Source organism: Cygnus atratus, chromosome 2 (genome assembly GCF_013377495.2).
Source record: "Cygnus atratus isolate AKBS03 ecotype Queensland, Australia chromosome 2, CAtr_DNAZoo_HiC_assembly, whole genome shotgun sequence".
Taxonomy (NCBI): Eukaryota; Metazoa; Chordata; class Aves; order Anseriformes; family Anatidae; genus Cygnus; species Cygnus atratus.
The window spans coordinates 146,765,486-146,774,271 of NC_066363.1; positions in this window are offsets into that span (position 1 = coordinate 146,765,486).

Consider the following 8,786-nt stretch of genomic DNA (forward strand, 5'->3'; position numbering starts at 1 on the left):
CTCTTCACCTCCACTGGCAACGCAATACAAAAAAAAAGTCAGCAAAGGATACTTTGTAGAAAAAGAAAATAAAATAGGGCTGAAAAGTTGTAAGATAGTGTTATTATCAGATTCATCTTAGGGGTAGACATTCACATGAAAGAAAAATCATAGGAAAGGAAGAGTTTGCCATAAAAGACTATTTGGTATGTAAGCAAAACAAGGAATGTCTGGGTCTGCAACAGGTCACTGACAAGAGATAAAGCAAGATGTAGGTTTGCCATGACTCAGCTCAGCAGTCTGGTGCAAAACCCAAAATAAAAATAATAATAATAATTTTAAAATGTCTATAAAATTTGGTCTTCATTTTGGCTGTGGTTGTTCTCTAAAACTTCTTCATAAGCTGTTTTGGGGCTGGAGGGTTTCTCTTCCTATTGATCTTAAAATACCTGCCAGTTTTCTTACAATTTTGCTCCAGTGTTAAGCGCAAGGCTGAATTTCCACTTACAACCCACACATTATTTACTTTCCTCATTCACATGCCTTGGAGTTTATTACCAGCCTTTGATTTAGTTACTTGAAACATGGCAGGTACATATGAATGGATGAAGTGATCCATTAAGTGCAGTAATGCTGTATTCATAACCAGCAATGAATTCACACTGCTGATACTTTCAGATTATTGAATTACATGGGAGTTTTTTATATTATTTGTTAGTTATAAAAAAAAAAAAAGAAGAAAAGAAAAAAAAGAAAAAAGCATTGATAGTTTGTAACACTTGCAAAATCAAACTTTCAGAAGTTAGGAAATCACACATTTGCATTTGCCCCAACAGCCTTAATTTTGACACATTTTGTTCAAGCTAGGGATGAAATGGAGAAGTTGCAGAATGAAAGATACTTGGGAAACCCCAGGTTTCATGCTTCCTAATTTTGATGTGTTGATTTTGTAACAAGACTGAACTTCAGATGAATCAGGGCCCTTGAGAAGAAAGAGCCCATGATGAAGGCAACAGAAGATCATACCAGAACACACAAACATGAGGCCAAATTTAGGCTGGCCGGACAGATAAATATCTGGCGCTTCCCAAACTCAGAGGACTTGATTTTCCACTTCAAAAAAAGGAAGTATGAGTTTCAAGTGTGCATTGCTAACTCACATTTTAAAGAAAGCCTACTCTGTTCCCATGCAACCATATCAATGGGATTTCAGTGCTGACCACTTGTGATTGCTACACCGAGGCCAACTGCTGGAGGAAGCAGATGAGCAGTCTCAGCTAGCAGCCACACACACCGTATTGCCAGTGGAGAGAACTGATGGAAGAGAGCTCCTGGAGGGGGGCAGAGGAGGGGTCTTTTCCCAGCCTTTCCCCAGAGAGCTGCTGCAGCGTCCCAGTAGCCTGTTGGTTCATCACCTCTCCTGCTGTGCTGGCTGCAGGACATGCCAGCGTTGGGTTGTGGTGCTAGGAAGCTTCCCTAAGCTCTGTGGGATCTCTGCAAAGCTTAGGATTTCTGGAAAAACAATTTTGCAAGACAAAATAATGCATATTTTTTTTCTACATTAAGAGCTCACTTCTTTTCCTCCTGCCACATACGTATGTGCACACCCTTCACATACCTGTATTTCAAAGTCCTGTTGGAAGCAACAAAGATGTTAGAACTTCTCAGGATGAAGTAACAAGAACTTTTTTATACTGAAATGTGTCAGGGCTCCCAGATGTGCAAGTAGGCCAGCTGCCACCCCTAAGATTAAAGAGATGTTAGAGTCTACTTCAGTGCCTCAGGTTCAAGGACAATTTTGTCCTGCGTTTCCTCCTTTCCTCCAGTGAATACCCATGTAGGGGGTGCACATTGCTGGTCCAGGTTATCCCAGTAAAAGTGTTACCACTGACTTCAGGGTGACAGGAACTCAAAACAACTTTTACCAGTTTCCCTGAATGAATCAGAATTTTAAATGTGCAAGGCAAGTGCTGAACATCTGCCACAGCTATTACGGGAAGAAAGAAAAAAAATAATAATGCCATTGTAATAGCACATTTCTCTCTCAAGAAGCTTTGATGTCAGGAAACAAAATACCCAAGTGCAACTATTTTTCTGACTTCTTCACTGTTGGGGGTTGCCAGAAGAAGGTCTTTTTTGCTTCACAGACCACCACAAAGTTGAGACATGGAGAACAAGAGATTGTCCACATGACTCTTCTGTGAAAGTTCTGGATTTTCCAAATGGCAGTTTACAGTTACATGTTTATTCTTTTTTTCCAGTCAGCGAGTATTACAAAAATAAAGGACAGAAAAACAGAGGTTATGCTAATATTTCCCAAGTGACTATCAACAGCATGCAGTTTCAGTCCCTCATGCAGCTGATGGTAAATTTTCTCAAGAAGCTAAAGAAGACACAATCCGTAGACAGACAGTTGTGGAATTATGTCGAAGATAATCCTTTGTAAAATTCTTATCTATAAAGCCACGTCAACAATTGTTTTTAGGTGGTTCTTTGAATTATTGGTAACATTCAGCATGTTCTCTGACAGACACCAACAGTAGAGGTAGTAAGGAATTTTCAGCAGAGCTGAAAAGCCCTTAGGTGAGCAAGTACATCTATCACTGTTAAAACATTTTTGCAGCTGATGAAACTACCAAATTTCTGATCTTCTGCCAAACACATTCAATAGTGGACGACTGACATTTAGACATTTTTTCCTTTTTAATCAGATTTTCTTTCTTAAGAAAAAAAAAATCAAATTAGTTAAATTCTGTGTAATTGACTAAATACTGAGAATGATGGCCTGTTTTACAGCTGTCCAGTACGATTCACTGAATAATGCAAAAGGTAGTCTTCAAGTGGTGTAATAAATTATACCTTGCTTCCTCATTGGGATGTTGGTAATAGATAAGCTGTTCATAAACATTAAATGTAACAACCCTTATTTGTGATTTCTTCTTTCTGAAAACCTCAGAAACTTCTGAACCAAACTTAATACAGATTGATGAACCATGCCAAAATGAGAATGCTCATGGACACAAAATCATATTGTTGGACAAAAGCACAGAGTTGTCTTCAGTAGAAATATCTCTGCAAAAAGCTCACTATCTTTATCATATAATTTGTTATTTGAATTTGGCCTGTCTTTTTTCTGTTTTCCAATGTAAGTGAACGACAATCATTTGGAATGGAAGGATCTTTGGTATGTCCATTCTTAAGTTCTTCTATATAAACCATTTCCCACTGTGAGTTTATGTCATTCTGTTGAAGTTAACCTGGTGAAGAGGTGGAATGGGCTCTAGGTATTTACACACTTCATTTTCTGTGCTGTATAATTCACCAGGGATTTGGTCCAAAGCTCAGGGAAGTTAATGTGAGTTTTTCTATTTCTCTATTGCAGATCTTTAACTCTTCATTATCTTTCTGAATGTTCACCTGCAAAACTCCTTCCTTGGAGTTTTACTTTTTCATTTGAAGACCCACTGGAGAAGGTCATTCCAGATTTGTAGCTGTCCTGTTTTTAATCTTTACCTGATTTCTTCCTTTCTATAGAAAGGCAGCTTGGGATATTCTCTGTTGCTCCCATCTCTTCTCCAATTGCACCATGCATCCTCCTCAAAACCCATGTCACATGCCTGTCCGGTGTAACAAAGCGGGGACTAGGAGCTACCTGGTTATGTTACTCTGACTCATGGTGGAATTTATGTTTCCACCACATATACATACAAAGTCAAATGCTTTACAGAAATCTATTAGAATCAATGCTCCACTCTCCAGAGCTATGAGATACCATAGGCAAAGGAAAAATACAGAAAAAGAAAAAAACAAAACAAAACTAAACAAAAAAACAACTTGTTTTGGACCTGAACTTTTCTTGGGAGTAACTACATCAGCAATATTGTGGCACTGAGCTTAAACTCTTTAGCTTTGCTGGACCCAAACTGACTCGCACAGAATCATCTTAGCTCTCTCTGGAACCACTGCACTGGTTGAACTGCAAACTAAATCGTCTTCCCATGCATGATGGGAAGAGATGACTCAAACAAACTGGTTGTCTCATCTAAAAGGATATTCAGGCAAAATAGTTTGTTGCAAATAGTTGAGCTCAGTTTTTCCTGTCAAAGACTTTAAGGAGCATCAAAAGAGAACAATAAAGTTCACTAAGAACTTTCGGACCTCTCAGCCTCCTCACTTCCAGACAACACCTCAGCCAACTCCCCCCATGAAAGGTAATACTAAAGACACCAACTTAAATAGTTGAGGAGTTTGTCAAGAACACTATATACTGCAATAAGCTAAAAACATTGGATCTCAGGACTGTTATCTAATGTGAAGAAGTAAACCAAGAAGCAAGCATTGGTGTGTGCCAAAAAAGTTCTCTCGTGAGAACTGCAATATTTATGGATGAAAGTTGCTAATGTGATACACTGTCATAAACCAGTTTTTAGGATACAAGGTGTAGAACTGGTTGGCATTTGGGCCTAAAATTGATAGAAAGTTAGGAATACTTGAAATGAAACCTTGTTTATTTAAACAGACATACATATTAAATATGCTCGAATAAATATGTGATTTGGGAGATCTAGCAGGTTATAAAATTAGGTCAGCTAGCCACTGGAACAGGTTAGCTGGTGAATTTTCACTGACTGGAAATAGTTAAATAAAAATTATACATCTTTATAGATGAAACTTCCCATCACCACCAGCAGCTACGAGCAGGAATCATTCAGTGACATTCCAAGGCTTCTGTTACGTAGGAGGCCAGCCGGGATCATCATAATGATCCCTTCTTGTTTTAAAAGCTCTGAATACTATATGCAATCCCTGTAATTAATCTAGCTCCATAGGCTTCTATTTACAAGGCAGTTATTTTGGCTGTCTGTATCAGGAGAAATAACTAGTTGCAGCCAGTCAGGGTTTATTGAAAGTAGGGAACTACTATTTGGAGCAAAGTCTGTTTCTAAAAAGCTTGCTGTATAAGTCTATGCTCTCTGGAAACACCGAAGCTGATCTCTATGACACATCTTATTTGCTGAAAGTTTACGGTAGATTGACTCATGCAGTTTTATGTTGTGCTCTGTTTAAAATACTATTTTTTTTTGGTTGAGTGGTAGCTGTTTCAGTGGTTACCTTTTGGTTTGATGGTTTGTTTTTATAGGGCAGAGAAAGTTTACCCAAATTACGAGGAGTTGCCAGTACTGCCTGAAGAAAAATGTCATCCTGACATTGATTTCTTTGGGGAATGAATCATGCAGCTATATAACTTTTAGCAGTGCTGTCTGTCTAGATTTGTGATCTTTTTTCTTTCTTTTAGCACAAAGTTTGTCACTTGAAACAATGCGTGATGTCTCATCTTAAGAATATTTATAGTTTAGCCTATGTTTACTAACAGTTCTGTTCTGTGTCACTCGTGTCTGGCATATGCATCATCAGTAGTTCCATTTCGGTATAGAAACCCATAATTTCACTTTATATTTTGTCCATATGCATCATTTTTGTGGCTATCTTTTATCCGCGATGGGGCATTACAAGGAGGCCTTCTTAATGATAGAAACCATAATGTGTCCCCAATATAGCACAGCACAGATAATTGTAGACAGGAGTTTAGGGGTATTTTTGGCTTTGACAATTAATGACTGCCTGCATGAAAAATTTAATGCATTGCATCACACAAAAAAAAAAAAAAAAACACCAAGAAAAAAAACTGTGGCACATTTCTTCAGAGAGTTCCCTTGAGCTCAGTTAAGCCAAACGAAATCAAAATGGCCAGATCTTTAAATCAGCACAAACAGAAAACCTAAGTAATGAATACAATTTTATGGAGTTCTTCAGGCCAGATCTTGCTTACTTGAAGAACTCCACTTAAGAAGAAAGGGATGAGGAATCCCAGGAGCAGCAAAATCACAGTAGCAGATGTTTGTAGTCTGGTTCTAACCCCACATAATTAGAATAACAGACAAATCATAACTTCTCATTTTCTCATCCATGTTTTCTTTTTAAGATTGCTTGAGTCCTTTGTTTCCATGCTCTGTTACTGTGCATCCTTGTTATTTATTAAGTGCTGTTTGATGCAAATATTTGGAGATATGAAGCCATTGTGTCTTTGCTGTCATGTTTTTTTAGGGACTCTAGTCAAAAAAAATTCAACTATTGCCTCCTTGGAAGGAGGCTCAGAATTTAGGTTTTGTCTCCATCACCCTTCCCACCAGGAGGACCAGAGAGACACTCACTGAATATGTGTCTGTGCATATGGCATGGCATGGCATGACAGTGGTGATTGCATGAGATGGAGTCGGCACCGAGGCACTGGCATCCACACACAAGGGAAGACTCACAGTTACTGACTCATTCCCCACCACAGATCCTCCTGAAGGGAAGGCACGTGCTGTCTGCGAATAACTTCTGTCAATTACTGCTAAGAGGCAGTAATTCATTTCCAGATCAATTAAGTCTAGAATTTAAAAATAAAAATAAAATGTTATTGCAGAAAAGAGGCCAGTTCCAGCTGGGGAACTGGCAGAAGCAGCATCCAGCAGGATGCCAGCCTAAATCCATTTGCAGTGCTCATCTGCACCCTGGTGAAATCGGTTTCCCACTTGCGTGAGCAGGCACAGCGCCATCCTGCTGCATGGGTACTGGGGTGAGTAGCCAAGCGCTCATGCGCACGCATTGACTGTGGGCAAGCAGGGCACGAAGCCAATCCCAGGAATGTGGAGGCAACAGCACGGCCGGAGCCTCTGCACGGATTCAGCAGCTAATGGACCGTGTCAGCAGCACGAAGCTGGAGTCACCTCGGGGATCAGCCAAGCAGCCTCCTCCACTGCCTGAAGTCATTTTTGTCACCAAGGGATCAGGTTTTAAATTGCCTCAAAGAGGCAATTTAAAATCCCTCAAAGAGGGAGGAGAGGAAGAAGAGCAATTGGAGATTTCTTAATGGCGGCTTGTGTGATCAGACTCTGCTTACCGTTTGCATAGTCCTTGTTCTTTTGATTAGGTCATTGGTTTTTTGGGAAAAAAACATGTCTGATGGGATGCAGAAGGGTGGATGCTTGCATGGCAAATCTCTTCTGTGCTATAGAGGCAGGGAGCAGATAATATCAGAGGCAGCTTCTTACCATTAACTCAGCTCTTCACAAGTTCAGATTTTCTCTGAATTGCTTTTGGCTGGTTATAGCCCAAGGGTACGAGACCTCTCTACCACAGCATTGGACCAAAAAAAAAAAAAAACCCTGCCAGGATGCACTGGTTCCCCTCAGCACGTACTGCTCTGACCAAACTGCAAGCACCTAGCAGAGAGTGTGGCAATTTCCTGTCCCTTAGACTGAAAGTGACCGTGAATCCTATAATAAAGTTGGAAACTCCAAAACACTTGGAGAAATGACAATGCCACATAATGTTTTACTGATAGTGTTGGACTTAGTCCAACACTGTCCTTGGAACTGATTTAATGTTACTTCTAAACTCATAAATTCCTTTGAAGACTGTCATAAAAGCCCACATATTAAACAAAACCACGCACCAAATTTTGTTGATGAGAAATAGTGTGCTGATTTATGAGCCTTTCTTCTATATCTATATTGCTATAGCCAGAGAACAGACAGATTAAAAAGCAAAGCACCCAAGCATGTGTCACTTTCTATGTGAGGATGAGACAAACACAGACTTGAAGTTTGGGAGAATCCTGCCTTGGGAAAAAATGCTGAAAACTCAGTGGTTCACAACAGTTCCCATCAACAGCAAAATAATTGCTCTTCAGAAATCTTTCTATAAGCCCTGTAGCTTGAATTTATCCTTTCCAGGGATTGCTGAGCATTAGTTCCAAGTGACGTGAATTACTCCAAATGGTAGAAGTCACAGCAGCCCTTTTATCCAGTCCATGCTAGTGCTGCACTTTATACGTTGAACTACTTTTAAACTAAAACCCACTCATACTGTATACTTACAAGTATCTACACTTCAGAGACATGCATGTGAAGTGGGAACTGGAATGCAGTCTTCTGGTTCACAAACCAGAAGTCAGAAGCCTCAGAGGTACTGGCAATAACCAGAACTGAGAAGATAAATGTCTCCTCATTTTAATCCTTCTTCTTTACCCGGAACTTGGAGCTGTAAAAAGTCTAATTCATTATCGGGTTTAAAAATAAACAAGCAAAAAAAAAAAGAAATAAAACAGTTTTCTGAATATGGACTGGGTGAGTTTTTTTCCTTTGACTTTGTTAAGATGTCAAGCAGAAAATATGCCACCACCATCACCTCCCTCCCCTTCACTACCAAACAGTCTCGCAGTCAAGACAATTAACTAGGAAGGTGGGAGAACAAAGTTCAAAGCTTTCTTTTTCTTGCCAGAAATACACCCACGTGGACATGAAACCAACTTTACGATATGTGTTACACAACACTGTGCGTCCCCAAACAGCAAGGAAGCAATAGAGGAGGTAAGGGAGAGTTCATCAAGCGGGGCAGGCAGATGTTTCAGACACATTTGGCAGCAGGGTTCAGGCAGTGGCCGGAGCCAGGGACTCTGAGAGCAGCAAGTCAGCCCCTTTGGAGCAGTAAGCAGTCACTGTTACCCTTGATGGTGGTCAGGAGGCCACCAAAAAAAAAAAATAAATAAAGGTCAGGAATGCCTGTTTCAGGCTGTGCCTGTATTATTACATACCTATGGGCTAAGAGGGAGGTGTTTAAGCTTCCTCTGGTCTCCTGTGGATTCTTCCTTTTCTATTGTGTCTCCTCTCTAGCTTCCTTGTAACTTTGCCTTCCCATTTTACCGGATGAGTTCATGAATCCTCCAGGGCAGGTAGCTGCTCCCTGGTTTTGTTTTTTTC